We start from the raw sequence: 25,346 nt of genomic DNA on the forward strand, positions 1-25,346 counted from the left end.
AAATTAGGCCAGCCCGGCTTGCTGGAAAAGGAAGGTTTTAAGGGCACGGCGGAAGGCACCGAGGTCTTGGATTCTCCTTATCTCTGGAGGCAATTGATTCCAGAGGGTAGGTGCCCCCACAGAGAAGGCCCTCCCCCTGGGGGTCACCAGCCTGCACTGTTTGGCTGATGGCACCCCGAGGAGGCCCTCTCTGTGGGAGCGCACGGGTCGATGGGAGGTCGTCGGTGGCAGCAGGCGGTCTCGAAGATAGCTAGGCCCTATGCCATGGAGCGCTTTAAAGGTGATAACCAACACCTTGAAGCGCACCCGGAAGACCATGGGAGCCAGTGCAGCTCGTGCAGGAGCGGTGTTACATGGGAGCGCCAGGCTGCTCCCGTCACTACCCACGCTGCTGCATTCTGGACCAGTTGGAGCCTCCGGGTGCTCCTCAAGGGGAGCCCCATGTAGAGAGCATTGCAGTAGTCAAGGCGAGAGGTGACGAGGGAATGAGTGACTGTGCACAGGGAATCCCGATCAAGAAAGGGCCGCAACTGGCGGATCAGGCATACCTGACAAAAGGTCCCCCTGGTTACAGCCGTCAGATGTTCCTCCAAGGACAGCTGCCTATCCAGGAGGACTCCCAGATTGCGAGCCCTCTCTGTGGGGGCCAACGACTCGCCCCCAATAGTCAGTGATGGAGTCAACTGACTATATCGGGATGCCGGGAGCCACAGCCACTCAGTCTTGGAAGGGTTGAGCCTGAGCCTGTTCCTCCCCATCCAGATCCGCACAGCCTCCAGGCACTGGGACATCACTTCAAGGGCATCGTTGGGGTGGCCTGGGGTGGAGATGTACAGCTGGGTGTCATCAGCGTACTGGTGGTATCTCACCCCAAAGCCACGGATGATCTCGCCCAGCGGCTTCACATAAATGTTGAACAGGAGGGGCGAGAGGACCGACCCCTGAGGCACTCCACATATAAGAGGCCTTGAGGTCGACCTCTGCCCCCCTGCCAACATGAACTGCGACCGGTCGGAGAGAAAGGAGGAGAACCACCGTAATACGGTGCCCCCCATCCCCAACTCTTCCAACCGGTGCAGCATGATACCATGGTCGATGGTATCAAAAGCCGCTCAGAGGTCTAACAGGACCAGAACAGAGGAACAACCCCTGTCCCGAGCCCTCCAGAGATCATCAACCAATGCGACCAATGCCGTTTCCATGCTGTGTCCAGGCCTGAAACCCGACTGGAATGGATCTAGATAGGATGTTTCCTCCAAGAATTGTGGAAACTGTCGCGCGACCACACTCTCAACAACCTTCGCCAGGAAGCGAAGGTTGGAGACAGGACGATAGTTGGCCAATATTGCCGGATCCAGGGACGGCTTCTTGAGGAGAGGCCTCACCACCGCTTCTTTCAAGGCGGCGGGGAAGTGACCCTCACTCAACGAAGCGTTGATAACACCCTGGAGCCAGCCTCGTACCAACCAGGAGGGACATGGGTCCAGTAAACATGTGGCCGCACTAAGTCTCCCCAAAATCCTGTCCACATCATCCAGAGTCACAGCATCAAACTCCTCCCAGGTAACATTCTCAAGACTATTCCTCGTCACCCTGCCCTGATCTACCCAGTCAGAGTCCAAATCCCCCCGGATCTGAGCGATTTTGTCATACAGGTATTGTCCGAAATCCTCCGCCCTGCCTTCCAAGGGATCCTCCCGTGCTCCCGGATGGAGCAGGGAGCGGGTTACCCTGAACAGGGCGGCCGGACGATTCCCTGATGACGCAATAGAGGTGGAAAAGTAGTTAAACTTTGCCGTCTTTATCGCCACTAGGTAGGTCTTAATATGCGACCTTACCAGTGTTCGGTCAGATTCAGCGAGACTGGCCCTCCAACCGCTCTCTAGGCGTCTTTTCTGGCATTTCATCTCCCTCAGCTCCTCGGTGAACCAAGGAGCCGCGAGGGATCGACACCGGGTCAGAGGCCGCAAAGGCACGAAATATATTAATGCCTTGTTTATTATTCTCAGTTCATTTAAAATACTTCAAAGATTCGGTGAAAAATTGATGAAGGCTCTCTTAAGTATGGTAGTTCTACAAAATCTGGGCTGCATATATGGAGTTGACCACTATAGGGCAGGAAAGAGATACAAAGAAAAAAAATATGGAAATCTTGCTGCCATCTAGTGGTCATACAGATTCTTCTAGCTCAGATCCAATGACCTCTTCTTAGGAAAGCAATGATTGAAGCCAAATATATAGCACAGTGAAATTGTTTATCCTCACATCCCAAATAGAGTGAAAATGCCTTGCTAATCATTTTTAAAGAATATGTCCTTTTGGCTTTCCCTTTATCTTGTCCGTAACCTGCTGCAGAGCTAGCCTGAATGAATCTAGCAGTTTTGGTTTTAGTTATGTTTTCTCTCTTTTCTCAACATGAGCCTCACTATAGCAACCACCTATGATACCCCATTAACAATAGTAATGATGAGATGTGAGATCTATTCAACTCCTGTCAGCCCCACTACATAGAACAGACTGAGAAATCGATTCTAGAGGAAGGCGAAAACTATTGAGAGTGCCTATAATTATAGATTCTTGAAAGTTATATATTATTCCTTCTCTGACTACTTGTGTTTCAGTTAGTTAGGGAGGTGTCTATCTGAGCCTCTTCCACATATTATCTGTTGTGGACCTAAAATATGTTTTAGCCCTTGTTTTTATGGCCATGGAGCCATCATAACTTTATTAAGATCATCTGTCTTGCAAACGAATATATATATATATTTGTTTTATAACAAATAACCAAAGACCTACAAAGAGAATTTATTGGAATGCATTTGCAAAGGCAGGCCTCCATGTCTCTTCCCAAATTGGATTGAGATCGTGAAGCATACTTTTCAAAGTTTCAAATAATGCTTTTATATCTTTCCCACCAATGCAGCTGCTCTGGGCAGGACAATTTTTTCCATCATTCTTTTCTCATCAACTTCACACCCCCATATAGTTGCTTCACAGAAGGGTTTGTTCTTACTAACCACAAGTTAAATAAATAACACAAAGGCTATGCTGAGGAGAGTTACTTCATATCATTTTTTGTAGGGGTAAAATATTATTTTAATTAATATCAACCTTTAAAAAAAAGCAATATTTGTATCATGGAAAATCAGGAAGCAGAGCTTTCAATTGCTGGTTGGCTTAGAGGCAGCAAACTCTGGAGCTATAAAAATGTAGATATGCCCAAACTATGAGGTATTATAATGATTTAATATTACCATAGATTTGAAAAAATTAAAGTAAATTCGGAGGAATTCTTATTAGATTTGAATATATCATGTGAGAGCTTGGAAAATGGAAGGTAGAGCAAAAGTGTCATAATATATTTTAACAAAGTATTTAATAAGATCTTCCACAATAGCAGGAGCAACAGAAAGTTAGCCAACTACATTCAAGACTGTTGGGTTCTTGAATTAATTTTTTCGTTGCGCGCGCTCACATTTGCGAACTGGTAGCGAAGGTAAGTGAATACCACCCCTGGACCACACCTAGAATACTGCATCCAGTTTTGGTCACCACACTATAAAAAGATGTGGAGACTTTATAAAAAGTGCAGAGAAGAGTAACCAGGATGATTAGGGGACTGGAGACTAAAACATATAAAGAATGATTACAGGAACTAGGTATGGCTACCTGTAGTCTAGAGAAGAGAAGAACCAGGGGTGACATGATAGCAGTGTTCCAATATTTGAGGGGCTGCCACAGAGAGGAGGATCACCAAAGCTTTTCCAGGTGCTTTTCCAAGGCATCTGAAGGCCAGACAAGGAATAATGGATGGAAACTGATCAAGGAGAGATTCAACCTAGAAATAAGGAGAAATTTTCTGACAGTGAGAACAATCAACCAATGGAACAGCTTGCCTTCAGAAGTTGTGGGAGCTTCACCACTGGCGGCTTTCAAGAAAAGATTGGACATGACCTTCAGGATGTAATAGGATTATTTACCCACCACCATTAGAAGAGCAAAAGACACAAGGCTCACTACATTGCACAATCCCCTGGAGCCTCTCAATCACCAAACCACAGAACCCTATAAAAAATCCACCTACTCACCCACCCAACTGGTCAGTCAGCCCAGAAATATTCTGCTGTCACTGAAGTTTCTGGAAAACCAAATAAACAGAGACCTTCTTTCCATGTGACCCCCTCCAATTTATTTTCAGCGTCTTTCTCCCATTTTGCAAGTGGACTGGATTTTTCTTCCAACAATGTTTTGTATCTATTTTTATTTTATACATTTTTATTTTATACATTTGACTTTTATGTCAAAGAGGGACTCCTCAGGGTACCGTTGGCCAAGTTATGTTGGCTGGTGATACCCAGGAGGAGAGCCTTCTCTGTCGGAGCTCCTGCCCTTTGGAATGAATTGCCCCCGGATATTCGTAACATTTCTGACCTCTGGGTCTTTCACTCAAGACCCTACTGTTCTGACAGGTGGGGCTGTCTAACTGAATGATTTTAAATTGGGTTTTAATATTGGGTTTTAAAATTTGGCCAAAACTATTTAATGATTTTAATTAATTTTAACTATGATATTGTATATTTATGTTTTTAATCTTGGCTGTACACTGCCCCGAGTCCTTCGGGAGAAGGGCGGTATATAAATAAAATTATTATTATTATTATTATTATTATTATTATTATTATTATTATTATTATTATTATTATTATTATTATTATTTATACCATGGTAGCCATCCTGAATAGGGTTAGGGAACTTGGGCATCCAGATGTTGTTTTCTTTCATTTCCCAATACCTCTCCCTGGTCTGCTAGAAGTTATAGTTCACCAAGCCTGAACACCCTCCTTGATTTCCTTCTCTTTTTCGAAAAATCCATAGGGAAGCAATATGTTCTTTACCTGCAAGGTGCCATTTGGTGTTAGTTTATTTTCTCAGTTTGGATGTGAGGAGGAGATTTTTCATGCCATTTCTGTGGGCTATGAAATGCAAAGGAAGAGGAAGCAAACCAGAGGTGGGTTTCAGCAGGTTATGACCAATTCTGCAGAATCGGTAGTGGAAATTTTGAGTAGTTTGGCGAACCAGTAAATATCACCTCTGACCCATCTATGACTCATGAGTCCCAGCTGATCCGGAGGAAATGGGGATTTTGCAGTATCTTTCCCCTGCCACGCCCACCAAGCCACACCCACCAAGCCACATTCACAGAACCGGTAGTAAAAAAATTTTGAAACCCACCACTGAAGCAAACCCTGGGTTCACTAGATTCATGTCTAGTGACCCTCAGCCTTTGAGGCTGGGTGAACAAAACCTGAGTGAATCTCTCTCTCTCCCTCCCTCTCTCTTTCTCCCTCCCTCCCTTCATCTCTCTCTCTCTGCAATGGAGAGTGATGTAACAATGAAATGCCTCATGCCAATCTGGGGTGTAGCTGAATGCTGATGTGCTGTGTTTCAGTAAAGTCGGTGAAAATATTACTCAGCCTCAAGCAATGAGCTCCATTTCTCTCTTTTCTTTCTCCAGTAAGCCAGCCAAGCCTTATAATAGCACAGAGCTGGCAACGTGCTTGCTCACTCTCATTTCACTAACAGCTTTTGTTCTTCCCTGCTGCCTCCCACACAATGCTGCATTTAACATTCTGAACCAAAGGGAAAACATTGCTACCCATACAGTCAAACTGCTGTGAGATCTGTTCTCTCACGTCCCTTCCCCCTGCTTCACATTTCGGCTGAACAGGCTGTCCTTGTGCTTCATGATAGGATTTAGAGCATTTCGTGTGTCTTCCGAATCTCAAGAAAAAGGCTTGAGCCCAGATAATATCGCCTTGCCTTAGCTGTTTCGGCAGTCACTGTGGAAAATAATTTAGGGTGCTCTTGAAACAATTCTTTAAAAGGAAGGCTTGGGGTGGGGTTGGGAGGTTGCTTATGTTTCTGTGACAGCAGCTGCAATGCTCTTCCTAGGATCCAAGAGCTTTTCCTCCATTTTAAAAGGGGGTGCTTAACTTTCTTAATATATACTGTAGAGAACATTTCTTGTTTTCCCAGCCAATTTCTGGGCTCCTTTCTCATGAATTTCGGATAAAAACTTCTTTTGCAGATCTATTCAAAAAATGTGCTTGTATTTCCTGCAAACCTGGAAAAGGTAAGGCTGTTTAATCGGTAGCTTCCTCTGGCACTTCCCCCAGCCATATTCCTGGCTATTTGAGTGACATTCAAATGTATATTTTGAGTACATAAGGAAGAAAATTCAGCCCAGACTGCAGTGTTATAATCAAGGTTTTATATGAGAACAGTTGGAACATAGTGTTGTGTAATTGGAATACAGACAATTTCTTCCACCCACTTCCTCAGAACAGAGACCTTGGTTTTTTGTTTTGTTTTTTTCAATTAAAGCTTATGCAAATGTTAATGAACTCTGACAATATAAATACAGTAAAACATTCTGCCTTGCTGAATTATGTATTTTTTATATTACAATAAGAATAAAATCATATATTTGTACTAGCTCCATCAGATCCAAATGATTGGCTCCCACTGAAGGAGAAAATAAATCTCTCTTCTGTGGAACCTAAGTGAAAGAACATGGAGGCTGATTAAAAATAAATTCCAGAATGGCTTTTCCCAAAAAAATTGAAATAATCCAACTTGGAAGAAATTGCCTCTGAGAATAAAGTTTAGCTATAAACAGTGTGCATAATCCATTTTATACTTTGAATGAGTTCTACTCCAAGCAAACAAAATACTAGAATCGTAGAAAGGATGTGTGAAAAGGCCAACTGGATTACTTATATCCTTTCCTAAGGGAAGGTCATCCATCAAGTAATCATACACTACAAAGAAACTTCCTATTCCACCCTGAAAGGTTGTGGTACAAACATTTAATTCAATAATTTTAGTAAGTGAACAAACCAATCTGCAAATGCTGTAGCAATAGGAAAGAATGGGAATTATTGTAGCTATCATTCTTGTAGCTAGGATTTAACTACCTTTGCTTGGCTATAAATCCACAACAAATGTCTATGGAGATTCTCAGTTATCAAGATCATGGTTGCCCGCAAAGGTGCTTTTTCAAAAGGCAACTGGACTTTGTTTTTGCTTGAAGGCGATTCGCTTCTCATCCAAGAAGTTCTTCAGTATGACTTCTTCAGTCAGAATTGAAGAAGCTTCTTGGATGAGAAGCGAAACATCTTCAAGGAAAAACAAAGTCTAGTTCCCTTTGGAAAAAAACACCTTTGGGATCCTGAACGAACTTTGGCTTCATGCTTGGAGACATGGCTTGGAGGCAGGTGCCATTGAACTCCTGTCAAATAGTAGGGAGTCCTGTCAGAAACTTTGATAAAATACAATCCGCCACTTCCGCCAGGTTTTGAGCTGGCAGAAAAATATGCTGATAAACATTCACTGCCCTAGAGGCTGGACCCTCTTTTGAATCCTTAGTAATGAGGCTGGTGAGTGTGCTAGTATGTTGTTCCTACACTTTTAACATGAGTGACAAGGGAAATGATGTAGTCTATTGACTTCATTTCCCTCCCTCTGATAACAAAAATGGGGGAATATCAATCATTTTCCTTAACATGTAAGGGGGAAGGATGGGTGGGGTAGAAGAAGATACTTCAGTGGTACCACTTTTCAATTTTCCTGATCAGAAAATGCTCAGGCTATGTTCTATCAGTTGTACCATATCTGAGTAAAGTCTAGCTCTCATTTGGAAGAGCACTCAACCTGTGTCCATTAATATCCTGGCTGACAGGTTGCAAGTGTGGTATGGGCTGAAGTGAGAAGGAATGACCGATAATAAGCCAATCCTTGGCTAGCATTGCAAGGGAATTGCAATACTGTTGTGGTCCGCCAGCGGCCTGAGGAGCTGGCAGCAGAGTTGGACAGTGAGTAGGTTGGGGAGGAACAGGAGCCAGTCCTGGAGTCTGTGGAAGGCTCGAACGAGGGCTCTGCATCAGAGGCAGAGTGGGGGCCAAAGCCATCTGGGAGTTATGGGCTGCCTCCAGAGCCTCCAGAGTCAGACATCAGCGAGGCAGAGGAACAGGGGGAGCCTATTCCCAGTGCACGCATGCGCAGAGCTGCCAGAAGGCAAGAACGGTTAAGACAAAAGGGACAACTTGGGAGTAGGTCTTCGAGATGGTCTTATAGGATAAGACATAAGACATAAAGGAGGTGCAAAGACACATGAGCCTTTGCAGGAAGCAACTGTTCATTCTGGTTGGTTTAAATTCTGAAGCTCCGTTTTGACTCTGTGCTCCATGTGGCCTTGCAAAGCTAATTGCCAATTAGGTCTTTGGCAGCATGTCAAGGGAGATAAAGATGGGTGCTTATCAGCCTTATCCTGAAGGACTGTGGCAGATTTCTGTCGGACTCTTTACAAACTATTTGTGACTCATTACAGGCTGTGAATGAACAGAATTCACAGCCATTGAAAAAAAGAGGGTTTTTGGACTAATTGTGTGTTTTTTACTGTCTCAGGAAGCCTAGGTCAGAATAAATACTAGTATTGAGTGATCCTAGCTGGCAGTATATGGAAGGAGCTCATGGAGCAGGCAAAAGGATAGCAATATCTCCACGTTCACAAAGAACTGCGATTCTTTGCTGCCAGAATGAGCACTGGAAAGAAATATATGTGGCTCAGGATTGAACTGTGAGTTCTTGATACTCTTTTGTTTGCTTGCAGATGCTTTATTATCCAACAAGGTAACATTATTGGGAACATCAGGAAGCAAACAACCAAGCCCCAGGAGCCCCAAGAATTCCATAGAACCAGATACATGAGCTGGTTTTGATTTCTCAGGAAACACTATTCAGGCAAATGTCAGGTCCTGTCTCAAAATGGTAATGCCTTGAAGGGCAACGCTTAGCAAACAGAAGAGAAAGGACAGGCTACCAGCAGCCTAAAGTGGCCAATAGGAGCTGGCAGATGCCACCTCTAACAAACTCAACCATATAGTTTGTAAAGTGTGCTGTAACACATCCATTGCATAAACTGTCCAGAGAAGACAACAAAATCCATTCATGTCTCCCTCCATATCTCCCTCTGTCCCTCCAATTTATATACCAATGCTATGATAAAAGTAAGACAGGTATAGACAACATTAAAGGTAAAAGATAAAGGTTCCCCTCGCACATATGTGCTAGTTGTTATATTTATATTAATAGGAATAATCTCTGCATTAGAATATTAGAATTTTTTATGCTAATGTCCTTTTAGGTGGCAAAGGTATTATAAAAAATTCCAAAATTCTACATGTATTCAGAAGAAGAGTGATAAATGCACTCCCGCTGCTTTCCGTCATTTGACAGTCATTTGTAGAAACAAGCAAATCATTCTTGGATGGTTGAGATCGTCCTGTGCCAAGGGATAATGAAACAATCCAGGAAATATTAGAATAATATAAGAACAAATCTCCTGCTTTGTATAAGGTCAATGAAAGGCAAAATAAGATAATAATAATAAATGTTTAAATAAATTACTTGGAAAGAAAAAAAAGTGAGAACTTCTTATTTTAGTTGGTCTCTAATAATGCTAACAAATCTGCTATATTCACACTGATAATTGCAGAAATATTTGCTACTTCCCTGGAGCATTCTTCTCACCACTCTGAAACATTTCACAAAATCAAACTATAAAAGAAAGCAGGCAGAAAAGAGAGAATGGAAATCTAAATCACAAAACATTTTGGAATTTTTCTACCTATTCCAGTAAACATCCTGGAGATGAAAAAATGTTCATGTTTTAACACCAGCAGCCACCAGTATGAAAAAGGAAGAATGTACTCTTGTCCACATGTTTGGACTATGTACCAGTGGTGAAATCTAAAATTTGTTACTACCAGTTCTGTGGGCATGGCTTGGGGGGAGTAATGTGACTGGGTGGACGTAGCCAATTTTTTTTTTTTTTACTTTTAAAACCATTTTTTCTACAACCTCTTCGGCAAAGAGGTTGAAAAAAAAATGCTTTCAAAAGGCTCTGACGATCCCAGCTGAGTTGCCTGATCGGCAGAGGCTTTTTTTCTTTTAAAAGCCTCTACTGATTAGGCAACTCAGCTGGGATCGTCAGAGGCATTTAAAAGAAAAAAGGCCTCTGCCAGTCAGGCAACTCAGCTGGGATCATCAGAGGCTTTTTTTAATTACTTTTAAAAGCATTTTTTCGGGCAAAGAGGTTGAAGAAAAAAATGCTTTTAAAAATAATTTAAAAAAAGCCTCTGATGATTGTCCGGCTTAGCTGGCCATGGGGAGGGCAGGGATTTTTGCTACTGGTTCTCTGAACCACCCACCTTCATCGCTACCGGATCGGGCAATCTGGTCCAAACTGGGAGCATTTTACCCCTGCTATGCACCATGTAGAGTTTCAGGAATTTGTGCATCGGATGTAAAGAAGCACATCTTTTGCTCAAGTGTACATAGGATACAGAACATAGAACAGGGCTGGAAGGGCTCTTAATGTCTTCTAGCCCAACTCTCTGCTTGAGCAGGACACTTTATACTATTCCAGACAAATGGTTGTCCAACCTTTTCTTGAAAACTTCCAGTGATGGAGCACCCACAGTTTCTGGAGGCAAGCCATTCCACTGATTGTTCTCACTTCCAGAAATTGCTTCTTACTTCTTGGTTAGATCTCTCTTTAATGATCTTCTACCTGTTACTTCTTGTCCTGCCCTCAGGTATTTTGAAGAATAGTCAACCTCTTGAGCTCTTCAAGTAGAAGACTGCTATCATGTCAACCTTAGTCCTCCCTCTTTGTTAGTCTATACATACCTAGTTCCCTCAATCATTGATCATATGGTTTAGCCTCCAGATCTCTTATTGTCTTTGTTGCTCTTTTCTGTACCCTTTCCAGAGTCTTAGCATCTTATTTTTGTATCATGGTGATCAAAACTGGATGCACTATTCTAAGTGTGGTCTCACTAGTGTGGTATAAAGTGACATTATCACTTCTAATTTTGATACTGTGCCACTGTTGATATAGCATAGGACTGTGTTGGCTTTTTTGGCAGCTGCAGCACACTGCTAGCTCATACTTAAGTGGTGGTTCATTAGGACACCTAGATTCCTCTCACAGTTATTACTATTGAGCCAGATACTGCCTATTGTATACATGTGCATTTGGGTTTTTTTGTCTAAGTATAGCACCTTACTTTTCTCACCACCGAATTACATTTTGTTGGATAGGGCCCTGTGTTCAATCTACCAGGATCCTTCTGAATCTTGAGTTTATCTTCCAAAGTGTTAGCTATTTCCTTTAGTTTGGTGTCATCTGAAAATTTGATGGGTTCCTCTTCTATCCCCTTGTCTAGATCATTTATGAAGATGTTGAAGAGTGCTGGGCCTAAGACCGAACCTTGAAGTACCCCATTATATGCTTCCCTCCATGTAGATATAGTTCTGTGAGGACTACATGCTGAGTGCAAATGTCAACCAATTGCAAATCCCTCTGGTGGTAGTATTGTCTACCTCACATTGTTATTTTCTTACCATTTTCTTACCTATGTTGACTTTTCAAGAAGTAGGTGTAGTCTACTTTGTCAATTGTCTTACTAAAGTCCAAGTATACTATGACCACAGCATTTCCCTGATCCACTCATTTAGTCACTTTGTCAAAAAAGGAATAAGGTTTGTCTGGTATGAGCTGTTTTTAACAAACCCATGCTGGTATCTAGTTATTGCCTTACCCATTTATAGTGCTCACAAATCTGCAGCTTGATTTTTTTTTCCATGACTTTTTCCATATATTGATGTCAGGCTAATTGGTCTTCAGTCTGTTTTCCCTTTTCCTTTTTTCCCCCTTTTTGAAGATTGGAACCACATCACCTCTTTTCCAGTCCTCTGGTAGTTTCCCTATGCTCCAGGAGCCTGGAAAGATGTTGTTCAATGGTTCCAAGATCACATCTGCCAGACTTTCAGAACCTGGGATGTAATCCATCTAATCCTGGAGATTTGAATTAGTCTAGAGAGGACATATGTTTTCTTACCATTTTCTTGCTTATGTTGACTTGCATACTTGTCTCCTATGGTGCTGTTTTTGATTGGCTTATATTGGCTGCTGTCCACCTCATGGGGTAAATCAGTTAGGAATCAAACCAGATGAGTAAATACAAGTTTGTAATGTTACAGAGATAATCTTGTAATATTGTACCCCCATCTCTTCTACTGCCTGAGAAACTAGGATGGGTCTTTTCTCTTGCCCTACTCACTATCTAGCTGTGGGCTATGCTGTCTCTTATCTGACCATTCCCTTGGCAGCATGTGTTTTGCCCATTTCCCCCAAGGTCTTTCCCACATTTTATTACAGCTACTGGAAACAATATATGAAAGACAAATTTGCCAGATTGATTGTAAACAGGCTCTGATTTCAAATAGCAGTTCACTTCATTGACTCTGTTATTTAATCCCACTGACATCCTTTTGAGCTAATTGATTGAATTGCTATAATTATGACTAGACTATGGCTTTTCAATTGCTAAAAACTAAAAGATTTCTATTTCAGTTCATCAGTTCATTAAGTATGTCTGGGAAACAGTTTCACCAACTTTTTACTGAAAGTGTTATAAGAGATGACCAACTTTTTGTAAACCCCTTAGAATCACTTATGCGAGATGGATATGTTTATGTTTGTGTGTCCATCTCATTTTCTGTCTTCTCTGTCTCTCCCTCCCTTCCTCGCTCCCTCCCTCCCTCCCTCTCTTCCTTTTTTTTTTTGTAACAAGTTTTTATTCTATTTTATAACATACAAAAATTCCAATTTCAGTGTGTCGTCTATGTACAAATCATTTTAGGAAATAATAATCAAAGTGTTTATAACAATATTCATTGCATTAATATCAATTATATTAATATTGATAGTAATAATAATCATAAAATTTGTTTAACCAAGTTAACATATCTTCCTTATATCACTGATCCTTCCATATATTTCCATTTCTAGCTCCTGTTTTTGTCAGTTACCCATTGATTAAATACAGTATTTTTTGGAGTATAAGATGCTCCGGAGTATAAGACGCACATTAGTTTTTGGGGAGGAAAACAAGAAAAAAAAATCTGCCTCTGCCTTCCGGCATCCATTGGTATTCATCTGGCTAGTGTCCTTTCAGCAAACAGCAAACAGCACATTATCGCAGCCTGATTCAGCATGAGCAGCTGATTTGCAGTTGGAACAGCCTCCCAGAATACTGCCAATCAGCTGTTCCAGGCTAAGGGGATTGCCACAACCCGCCTCCACGTGTTGCGTTTTCGGCCTCCGCATGCCCCATTTTTGGCCTCCATGCATCGCATTTTCAGCTGGTTCAAGGTGGTTGGGATTGCCACTGCCACCGATCCCCACTGCCTGGAATTGGCTGAAAATGCGATGCACGGAAACCTAAAATAGGGCGTGCGGAGGTGGCGATCGGTGGCAATGTGCTGTGACGATCCCCACAGCCTGGAACAGGTCTAAATTGGAGTGTGTGGAAGCCAAAAATGCGATGCACGGAGGCTGAAAAAGGCCAAAGGGTGGGGCCTGGCAGTTGGGTGGGGCTTCAGCAACATTTGGTGTATAAGACACACCACAATTTTCACCCATTTTTTGGGGGGGAAGTGTATCTTTCCAAAAAGTATGGTAAGTCCCAAGTCAAAAAATATTCACTTTCTTTCTTTTCCTTAATTGTAAGTGTTAGTTTATCCATTTCTGCACATTCTAATATTTTTCTAATCACATCTTCATTTGTTGGGATCTCTTCACTTTCATTTTTGTGCAAATACTATTCTTGCTGCAGTCAATACATGCAAAATCAGATATACATTCCCTTTGTGATACTTGTCTGGTAAAATGCCCAACAAAAATGTCTCTGGTTTCAAATCTATATGTTGTTTTATCATTTTTTCCAGCCATGTGTGTATTTTTGTCCAATATATTTTTGCTTTTTGAGATGTCCCCCGCATATGGTAATATGAACCAGGTATATGATGACATTTCCAACATTTTGCAGATTTATCCTTAAACATCTTTACTAACCTTGAGGGCGGAAAATGCCATCTATAAAACATTTTATAAAGATTTTCATTGTGTGCAGTAGACATTGTTAATTTATAATTTCTACCCCATAATTTCTGCTCTCTCTCTTTTTATCAATCTATCAATCTACTGTATCTATCTATCTATCTATCTATCTATCTATCTATCTATCTATCTATCTAATAAATGCATACATTTAAGAAGTGTTGTGTGGCTTTATGACAGGCATGGCAAATCAGATTTTTGTTCATTGAAATATGTTTGCAGCTAAAACATAATATTTATTGCATGTTTGTTTATTTACAGAAATCCCATGAATTATGGAACATTCGAAACAAAAATGGAATTGAAAATTTCTGAATGAGGTAAGAGCAGCATATGATGCAAATAAAGCAAGTATGAGAATAGAAGAAATGCAGAATGGATAATTCAACACTGAACAGGAAATAGAAGACTGTGTGATGCCCTCTTGGTTGTTTACTGTATTTAGGCATAAATATATATGGTATACATGTGGTGAAATTACAGTGTTGGAGGCTATGAATGTACTGTATGTGTACTTTGTATACAGGTAATGCTGTGTTACTGAATGAGAACTCAAATGATTCGAAGTGAGTGACATATAGATTTAAGATGCAATGAGAAGTTTAAATCTGAAAATTAACATATCAAAGTCCAACGTATTTACATTTGATTAGCGAAAATGGAACAAACAGGTTGCAAATAATACATAACTGGTTAAAAAAAAGTAGAGCAAGTGAATGAATTTGTAGAATAATAGATGAAGAAATTTTAAGGTGTATAAATGTTGTAGAAAGTAATGGGTAGTATATATTCTTCTGCAGTGAATGGCTTTTGGGCAAAAAAAGTGAAAATGGTGATGTATAAAGGTGTATTTCTGCCTAGTTTGTTAATAGGAAGTCACTGGCTTTGTCATGAGAAATATAAAGGAAAACTGAATGCAGTGGAAATCAAATACTTAACCAGCAGTTGTGGCAAAATAGGGAAAAATAGGATAAGGAATGAATGGATTATGAATGGATATGCAATGGATGCAAAAGGGAGTGACTCATGTGAGGTATGTTGGGGGGATATAGAAAGAATAAATGAGGATCAAAATGCCATAAATATGAGTGAAAGCATTGAGAGAAAGGTGAAGTCTTAAAAAATCCTGGCAGGACAGAGCTGATGAGATCCTCAAAAACAGAGAAGTATTTATTGTTACTTAATTGTGTGAGCCATCCAGAGTCACGTATGTGAGATGTGCAGCTGAATGAATGAATGAATGAATGAATGAATGAATGAACGAATGAACGAATGAACGAATGAACGAACGAACGAACGAACGAACGAATGAATGAATGAATGAATGAATGAATGAATGAATGATAATGTATGAAATGGAGGGTTGATGTGGAGGAAGTAAGATACAAAGGTATGGAAAAGTATAACAAATTATGTTTGGGTGTAAACTTGGTTTAGATATTGCCCTTTCCTCTCATGCCTTTGATATCTTCCTTCAATACATTGCATAAAGATCTTTACCTCAAAAGATAGTAAAGTTATAAGCGTCTATCTCTGGAGGTGTGCCTTTATGTACTTAGCATTCATTTTTATCAAAACTCAGTCCACAGCATAAATAACCATGGCCACATAAGCAGTAAACCTTTGAGTGACAATGGAATTTTGCTTTGATAACTCACCTCATGGAGACAAAAAATTATGCCTTCAAGCCTGGTCAAGCATGTTCAGCAGATGACGAGTTGGTCAAAGCTTTAATTCATACCCTTTGCTTGGCAGAAGCCCCTCTAGCTATTGCAAAAGCCAAGAGGCAATAATGAACAGAAACCATATGACATCTTTGCTTTATTTTTAGAAGATAGGGACATTCTATCATAGTATTTTACAATGACATTTGGAATTCCATTAATTCTGTGATTTTTTTTTTTTCTTTTCAGAGAAAACTATTTAAGAGTAAATATCAGGACAGTTGCAAAATATCTTGTGACTCCAATATCTGCTGACCAAGTGTTAAGTATTGATAGGTCGCTTCAAGGTCCTGTTTGGATAATAGCCAAGATGGCCACTCTAATGTAGGACATATGGGCAGCTTGCTATCAATAAGGAACCTTTCTATTTCAGCTATCAAATGTCAATTTCTCTTATTGCTCAGTATGTCAAGCTGCCAAATGTTAAGTATAGAAATAAAAATAGCTAGAGAATATACAGCAAAGATGCTAATTGCTTCAAAGGGATATAATTAACAACAAATTTGGCAGAAGTCCTTCCTTCCTTCCTTCCTTCCTTCCTTCCTTCCTTCCTTCCTTCCTTCCTTCCTTCCTTCCTCCCTGTGAATTTAGTTGAAGTGTTAAGATGCCAACGTTCTTTGTCTTTACAGGAGAGAACACACAAATGCAACCCTTCATCAATCTGTTCATGCTTTGATTGGAATGCCCATGTTTATTTGTTTACTGCATCACAGTAACTTTTGAGACACGTAATACAGGATTTATAATGAAATCATTCCCCATAAGACAAAAAGAATATTTCCCCCTAACAGCTTGAACAGAAGACAGGAGACATAACAGAAAGGAGTAGGGGAAAAGGAGGGAGGGAGGAAGCCTACCAACAAGATTAGCTACTAAGCGAGAGGCTTTACATATTAAAATGTGATTTGCATATTTTATCCCACATCAAATGAGCAACTAGAAGGTTTCATGAAAGAGTACTAAACATATACATACATACATACATACATACATACATACATACATACATATATAACGGTTTTAAATTTTAAATTGGATTTTAATGGGATGTTTTTAATTGTGGGCCAAAGTATTTAATCTGGTTTTAAATTGTTTTTAACTTTTATATTTATGTATTTGATCTTGGCTGTTCACCACCCTGAGTCCTTCGGGAGAAGGGCAGTATATAAATAAAATAAATAAATAAATAAATATTACTGCTCTAAGCCTTTTCGTTTAGACTGCATAAGACCCAGCATTTCATTGAAGAATTGGAAAGCTAAATTATTATTTGAGCGTTCATAAAAAAGCAATTCTAGATATTCAGAAAATAATAAGAAGTGATACAAAGGAAATAGCATCTGATTATCATCCTTTGCCATCCAACCATGAAATAACTTCAGACAAATACTGACAAGGGACCAGTGGTGGAATTCAATTTTTTTTACTATCGGTTCTGTGGGCATGGCTTGGTGGGCATGGTGTGGCTTGGTGGACGTGGTTTGGTGGGTGTGGCAGGGGAAGGATACTGCAAAATCTCCATTCCCATCCCACTCCAGGGGAAGGATGCTGCAAAATCTCCATTCCCACCCACTCTGGGGCCAGCCAGAGGTAGCATTTGCTGGTTCTCCGAACTTCTCAAAATTTCCACTACTGGTTCTCCAGAAGAGAAAGTGCCCCCCTCAGAACGGGCTCGCAATTTGGGTGTCCTTCTAGACTCACAGCTGAGATTGGAACAACATCTGACAGTTGTAGCTAGGGGGATCTTTGCACAGGTTCGTCTGGTGCACCAATTGCAGCCCTACTTGAATCAGGAGACTCTCCTCACAGTCACTCATGCCCTTGTCACCTCGTGGTTGGACTATTGCAATGAGCTCTACATGGGGCTACCCTTGAAAAATGTTCGGAGACTACTGGTCCAGAATGCAGCCATGCGAGTTATAGTGGGTGCACCTAGATACACCCACATTACACCAATTCTCCGTGAGCTGCACTGGCTCCCTATCAGTCTCCGGGCGCAATTCAAAGTGTTGGTTATTACCTTTAAAGCCCTACATGGCTCAGGACCAGGCTATCTTCCATATATGCCAACCATATATGAATGCATTCAATGCATTCTTTACTTTACATTTTTTTAAACCTAAATTATCAAAGCAGTTAAGAAAACTATTATGTTACTCTTGGATTTGTTACACTTACAAAAATAAATGGCATATGCTCCAGCACCATGGGAAACATCAGTATTACCTGCATTGGATTTCAGGAATTAAAATGCTTTAGTTTATATGTGAAAACACAGAAAGGCAAATGACATTCTATCACTTAGAGGCCACATTATAAAGCTGACAGCTGTAAAAGATGATGCTCAGTGCCTCATTTTTATAGAATTGACAATATTCACAATTAAAAACTCTCTACAGTTCTCTGAGGGGACAACTGGGAATACAAAATCTAACTGATAAGACTATTTTATGAGACTACCAATTCTAACCAGGTGTTTCAAAAGAAAAAGAAAATCATCAAGGGGCATATATCAGATTAACAGAGCAATCTTGTGGTCCTCAAAAGCGATCCAAAGGCCATAAGACTGTATTTGTCTTCTCCACCAGCTTCTATACCTGGCAGTTCTAAGGAGCGGAAATTCCAACCATGGAAAAATCTGGATTCAGATTGTAGTGGAAAGTAGATAAGAAGTAGGCCAAGGACATGGAGAGTTGATGAAATCTCTTATCACTAAAAGAACATCCAAATTTGGGGAAAAGATGAGAAACGGGGGTTGCTGTAAGGTTCAGCAGGTTTATTTATTTATTATTTATTTTGTCACATTTCTATGCCGCCCAACTCCCAAGAGACTCTGGGCGGCTTACAACAGAGAATAAAACAATGCAACAATATCCCATACAAAAGTTAAAAGAAAACATTAAAATGTTAAAACGTTAAAACACATACACTCCAATTTGTGGCTGGGTCTCGCAAGATCACTATAACGAGATCAATAGCCCCAGGCCTGCCGGAAGAGCCAGGTCTTCACCGCTTTCCGAAAGGCCAATAGGATGGGGGCCGTCCGGACTTCAGGAGGTAATTGGTTCCAGAGAGCCGGGGCAGCCACAGAGAAGGCCTTCCCCTGCGGGCCCGCCAGCTGACATTGTTTAGCTGACGGGACCCGGAGGAGACAGACTCTGTGGGATCTTACCTATCTTAGGTTGATAAAACCTAATTAGGATATATTACTAATTTTCTTTTAATAATGGAGAAAGTGTATCTAGGTGGGTGCTAACACTCAATACCAACTTGATGACATTCATTCATTCATTCATTCAATCAATCAATCAAAGATCATTTTCATGTTAGCCTTCCACAAATCAAGCTATTCCAAGAAGTCTGATACATCGCTAATCCCCATACCTTTTACCTTAAACTGTCTACCATGGACCTTTCATGTTTCTTAAGAGGTCCCTAAAGGGGCGTACATAAGCACACCAGCATGCCTTCCATCCCTGTCCTACTGTCCCCATTTATATGTAATCATTCTATGTGTTTATGGCTAAGTTTTGCCTATTTATATCCTTTTATTTTGTGCCAATTTTTTTTTGTCATGTGTCCATGTCTATGTCTATACTGTTACTTGTTTCCTTGTACTTGTTGATAAATAAATAAATAAATAAATAAATAAATAAATAAATAAATAAATAAATAAATAAGTAAGTAAGTAAATAAATAAATAAATAAATAAATAAATAAAAGCATTATCTGGACACTATAATATCTTCCCTTTTAGTATTTTCCACCTTCCGCCTTCTATCTTTTTTGTCCTTTTTGCCCTTTTTTGCCTTGCACTTTTCCTTTCCTTGGGCCATGCTTGCACCTTGCACTTTGCCTTGCCTTGCCTTGCCTTGTGTCTTGTGCCTTGTGCCTTGCCTTGCACTTTGCTGCATCTTGCATCTTGCACAGTGGTGAAATGTAAATTTTGTTACTACTGGTTCTATGGGCGTGGCTTGGTGGGGGGGTAATATGACTGAGTGGGCGTGGCCAACTTTTTTTTTTTTACTTTTAAAACCATTTTTCTACAATCTCTTCGGCTGAAGAGGTTGTTTAAAAAATGCTTTTAAAGCCTCTGACGATCCTAGCTGACTTGCCTGATTGGCAGAGGCTTTTTCTTTTTTTTTTTAAGCCTCTGACGATCGCAGCTGACTTGCCTGATTGGCAGAGGTTTTGTTTTTACTTTTAAAAGCATTTTTTCTATAACCTCTTTGGCTGAAGAAGTTGTAGAAAAAATGCTTTTAAAAATAATAAAAAAAAGCTTCTGATGATTGCGTGGCTCAGCTGGGCAATGGGGGCAGACAGGGATTTTTGCTGCCAGTTCTCCAAACCACCCGCATCCATCACTACCGGATCAAATGATCCGGTCCGAACTGGGAGCATTTCACCCCTAATCTTGCACCTTCCTTTCTCTTCCTATCCCTTCCCTTCATGCACGCACTCAGTTTAATCTTTCTGTCAACTTAGAATCTGGAGAACAAATATCCAGATTTCTCAACAAGGTGCACAAAAGTTTAAGTGTGTGTTTATATGACAGAGACTGTGTGTGTGTGTGTGTGTGTGTGTGTGAATGAGAAATATGAAACCTAGGACCAGAAACCTTGGACTTACAACAAGGTGCAGAGCAGGGATTGTATCCTGTTAGGTACAAAAATATTTCCTATTGCATTAGCAATAGGAAACAAAAATGAAAATAACAATAATTTGCAGATATTCGCATCCATCTTCAGCAATAAGTAGAAAATACATTCTCCTTTTGAGGCAGGGAATGAAAAAAAATAACTTTTAAAGACTGGATCGAACAATTAAATATATTTGAATCCTTTGCTTTTGTCTCCCTTCTCAGTAACTAATAGAAAAAAAAACACTTCTGAAAATCATCAAGTTTGTTTCCAATTTGTTACACTTTGGCTGTTTCTCATAAAGATTTTACTTTCTTTGCACTGGCTCTGGGATTTTTTTCCTAGCAAGAATTATACCGTTCCAGTTTGAATAGCCTGAGGGATGCCAGAGAGAAGGTTTTGCCAGGAACTTCTAGAAGAAGAGTTTTGTTTTTATGGATGAACAAACAAGGACAGTTTTCTCTGTAGTGAATCATGAGCCAAATGTTCTCCACAGAAATGGCCTGGGAACAAAGCCTGTTTGTTTGTTAACATTGCTGCCCAAAGGGGGAAAAAAATGGTCTCACTAGGACAGGCCATCCATACCAAGCGGTACATAATTGGATGCCCGCAAAGCTTTGCTTTATGTTGTACATAATACTATTACTTTCTTAAAGGGATCAACATAACACTGCTAATGCATCAAGTCAACTTGATTCACTACGATCTGCTCTACCAGAATAGCTACTAAGAAACTGTGGTGAAATTCAGCTTCAAAGGAAAGGTTCTTATCTGATCTTGATACTCTTCAACTAAAAGGAACAACTGGTGGCAAAATACATTTTATAAATTCTGTGGTTTCACATTGCTTGCATCTTAGCTATTGCAGATATATTGATATTTATTTCACTTCTATAGGTGGAATAGTATTTCACCATAACCATAGGTGGGGCTTACACACACACACACACACACACACACACACACACAGAGAGAGAGAGAGAGAGAGAGAGAGAGAGAGAGAGAGAGAGAGAGAGAGAGAGTTTCCCTGAAAATAAGACCCAACCAGAAAATAAGCCCTAGCATGATTTTTCAGGATGCTTGTAATATAAGCCCTATCCCCAAAACAAGACCCAGTTAAGATGGTCAGCCAGATGGATGCATTTAGTATCATATTTCCCACCAAAATAAGACTAACTTTTGGTATTTCAGGCAATTTGATATTATGGTTCTTGCTTGCTCTCTTCTTCTTGCTTCTACTGCCTGGAATCTTCCTATCTTTAACCTATTGTTAACCCAGAGCAAATGGGGCATATTGCTCATTTCACTAAAACACATTCTTTCACACCTCAGTTCTCCACAGATTAAGGGGCATCATTCCAATCAGGTCCCTCCTAGGTAAGCAATACATCAATGATCAAAACATTAAAGTACTACTGATAGCCAACAATGGCAATCCCGTTGCTTTGTTTTTCATTCCTTATGAGCCATCAAGTCTTCAACTCTCAGCAAACAGACAAAAATGATAGATAATAGATATGCTTTTTCATATGTCCGTTAATGTTTACTGTGTGACATGTATTATGCAGTTAATTTCCTAGTTCCCACCAGAAGCAGTCAAACCAGTGATCTGCTCATAAGGATCAGAAATTGTCATTTGAACCATCTTCTAAAGACCTTCACTGTACTTTCTAGAACATAGTATCCCTCAAATTCCAAACTTCTTTGGATTAGTTGATGTAACTCTTAATTCCATAGTGCATTAAAATATATTTGATAAAGATACGTACAAAAGTATAAAAATAATGTACCAAATGAGTCAAGGTTGACTCAGTCTTCCATCCTTTCTAAGGTAGGTAAAATGAGGACCCAGATTGTGGGGGCAATAAACTGACTTTGTATAAAATATACAAAAGTATGAAGGCTATTGCTTAATGCATTGTAAACCGCCCTGAGTCTTCGGAGAAGGGCAGCATATAAATCAATTTTTTTTTAAAAAAAAATGCATATAACAGACACATTTATTAAAAAATCTGTATATATAAAAAAGGTATTTGTTGCATGTTAAAAAATTCACAATGATGTGGGAATGTGATAGAGTGGACTTAAATTGGAGCACATTTAAAAGTGAAACAGACTGGATACAGTCCTCTTTGGTATATGTCTATCAGCAAACTGTATATGGATTACAACATTTGTTGGCTGCTTTGCTACTGGAAATTCCTTACATATGTTCCATTCTGACAAACAATAGTTTATGTACAACTTTTATACTTTTTGCTATACAATTATTAGATTGTAGTAAATAGAAAGAGTGATATTTGTGAACATATTGTCCATATGGTATTTCTGGGGGATAGTAATGTTATTGTTCTATGTATCTAGTATCTTTAAGGTGGGAAAAGCAATCAAATTCTTCCTTTGGCTATTGATGTCAGTACTCTGATATCAGATTGAAGACTTCTTCCACTGTACATCTGAACACAATTATGGTGACTGAGATTAGAATGGGACTACTATCTGCGTGTTATTTGCTATGGTTTTTAAATGCAACTAGGTTTCTAAAATATACTTTAAAAAACAAACATGAATTTGGCCAGATTTCTTTCATTTAAATCAAAATTTATAATAGATAACAATCTTAAATAAAGCACCTCTACCATTTTCTTCCAGATCATATTTGTATGTCTTGAAGGAACTCAGGTTGAGTTCAGAAATAAAGGAATAGAATTAAATTCCCACTTCCTCAACAAACTCCATCATTTAAAGCAATCCATACAATTCATCATATAAAGCAAAGGAAAAATGTGTGATTCACTATTTTAATTTGGGGAACCCACTGCTTTTTGATCTATTACTACTGATAATAAGCTAAATATACTGAAGGTAAGTGAATTGATTTATTTATTAAAATTGCTGTGGTTAGTGAGGCAGGCGGTAAGTAAGTAAGTAAGTAAGTAAGTAAGTAAGTAAGTAAGTATGTAAATAAATAAATAAATAAATAAATAAATAAATAAATAAATAAATAAATAAATAATCAAGGACCTGTCTCAGTATATATATAAGCAACCAATCCCCATCACTATCCAATGCACAATGGTTTTCTTTTCCTAACCTCCAAATTTTATTTGATTAACAAATGAATGTGTGCATATCCCTGTGCACATTATGTATGGCAAGGGATAGTGATTCAGGGACAGTAATTTATATAAAAATGATTAATTCAAATACAGTTCATATTTAAAACAATCTTTTATAAATGGTAGATAGCTGCCAAATTTCAGAGTTCTATCTTGGGAAACTTGGGGGTCTATTAAAATGGACCTGAAAGTCACATGCAACTTCCAGGCTATGGTAGCCCACTTTTTGTCTGCAAAAATTAATTCTGGCTTTCAGGATTCAAACCAAACCATTCTCATATTGAGACATTACTCCTAAACAGGGCAAGTAGTTATAAGGAATGGGGATAGAACCAGAAGGCTGCTAATCCATTTTGCATCCTTTTGATGTTGCCACATTTAATGGGACAGCTGTAATAGGCTTATTAACAGACTAATGTAAAAGGGATGCAAGACTCAGCCAAAGTTTAAATTCTTCCATAGAAAGTTCTACAGAGACTTAGACTTTCATTTGTTTTGATATCACAATCAAAAAAATGTGATTGAAAACCTGATGAACATGGAGTCCCGCTGCAATGGAGACTTCTCCTTGTGTCCAGATGAGTTTATTTATTTATTTATTGGTTCGATTTATATGCCGCCATTTTCCAGAGACTCAGGGCGGCTTACAATGCGTTAAGCAATAGGCTTCATACTTTTGTATATACCTGCTTAGTAGGGCTTTCGGCCACCAAGTTGCCCTTTAGCACATGAATAACTCTTAATCAACCTTCTTGGTTGCTAGGAAACCAAAGAGAGAGAAAGAGAGTTATATTTTCACCTATTCTTCCCTCTAGCCCCGATAAATTTGTCTGAAGTGGTGTAGGCAGGAGTGAAATGCTCCCGGTTCGGACTGGCTCGGGCGAGTAGGTAGCGATGGCGGCGGGCAGTTTGGAGAACCGGTAGCAAAAATCCCTGCCCCTGCCCCCCATGCCCTGCTGAGCTGGGCGATCATCAGAGGCTTTTTTTCTTTTAAATGCTTCTGACGAACCAAGCTCTGACGATCCCAGCTGAGTTGCCTGCCATCAGGCAACTCAGCTGGGATCGTCAGAGCCATTTAAAAGAAAAAAAGTTTTTTTTCTTTTAAATGGCTCCGACAATCCAAGCTCTGACAATCCCAGCTGAGTTGCCTGATCGGCAGAGGGTTTTTTAAAAACCATCTGACGATCAGGCAACTCAGCTGGGATCGTCAGAGCCTTTTGAAAGCATTTTTTACATGGTTGTACATGTAAAAAATGGTTTTAAAAGTAAAAAAATAATTGACCATGCCCACCCAGTCACATTACCCCCCCTTCACTAAGCCACGCCCACAGAACTGGTAGTAACAAATTTTAGATTTCACCACTGGGTGTAGGGTTTCCTGCCTGGGCAGGGGGTTGGACTAGAAGACCTCCAAGGTCCCTTCCAACTCTGTTATTCTATTCTAAATACATTTTAACTAAAGACCAAATGTAGCTTTTCCTTAAACCTCTGTATCTTGGGAATAAAAAGTGACAACTGAGTTGGTGTTCAATTAATAAATTTAATATTAAAATTGGATTAACAGCCCTCAGGGGGAAAAAAATCACAGATGAACTTCTTTCCTAGTTTATATCATATTCATCATATTCAAGTTAGTTTCTCACTCCTGCGGCTTTTTGAGCTAGTTTCACTCTGTCATGTTTCTTTGGCATTTAAATGAATGTACTAGTGTTTCAGATCCCAAAACTAAAAGTACAAGGATTCAGGCCCTGGGCACAACACACTCTACAAACCAGGAACATACCATGATTTCCAAGAATCCATCTCAGCCAGCAGTTTGAGATTTGCCTTCAAA

At 39.8% G+C, this 25,346-nt stretch overlaps 1 long non-coding RNA gene across 1 annotated transcript in view; it reads right to left on the reverse strand.

The window, feature by feature from the left end:
- LOC148115456 (uncharacterized) overlaps positions 1–25,346 on the reverse strand; it is a 68,118-nt gene that overhangs the window by 12,957 nt on the left and 29,815 nt on the right. Inside the window, exon 2 of the long non-coding RNA XR_015732549.1 lies at positions 3,670–3,838. This is a non-coding gene — a long non-coding RNA (uncharacterized LOC148115456). The remainder of the gene's footprint in view (positions 1–3,669; positions 3,839–25,346) is intronic.

The sequence above is a fragment of the Pantherophis guttatus genome, chromosome 2 (genome assembly GCF_059756535.1).
Source record: "Pantherophis guttatus breed Tessera chromosome 2, ASM5975653v1, whole genome shotgun sequence".
NCBI lineage: Eukaryota > Metazoa > Chordata > Lepidosauria > Squamata > Colubridae > Pantherophis > Pantherophis guttatus.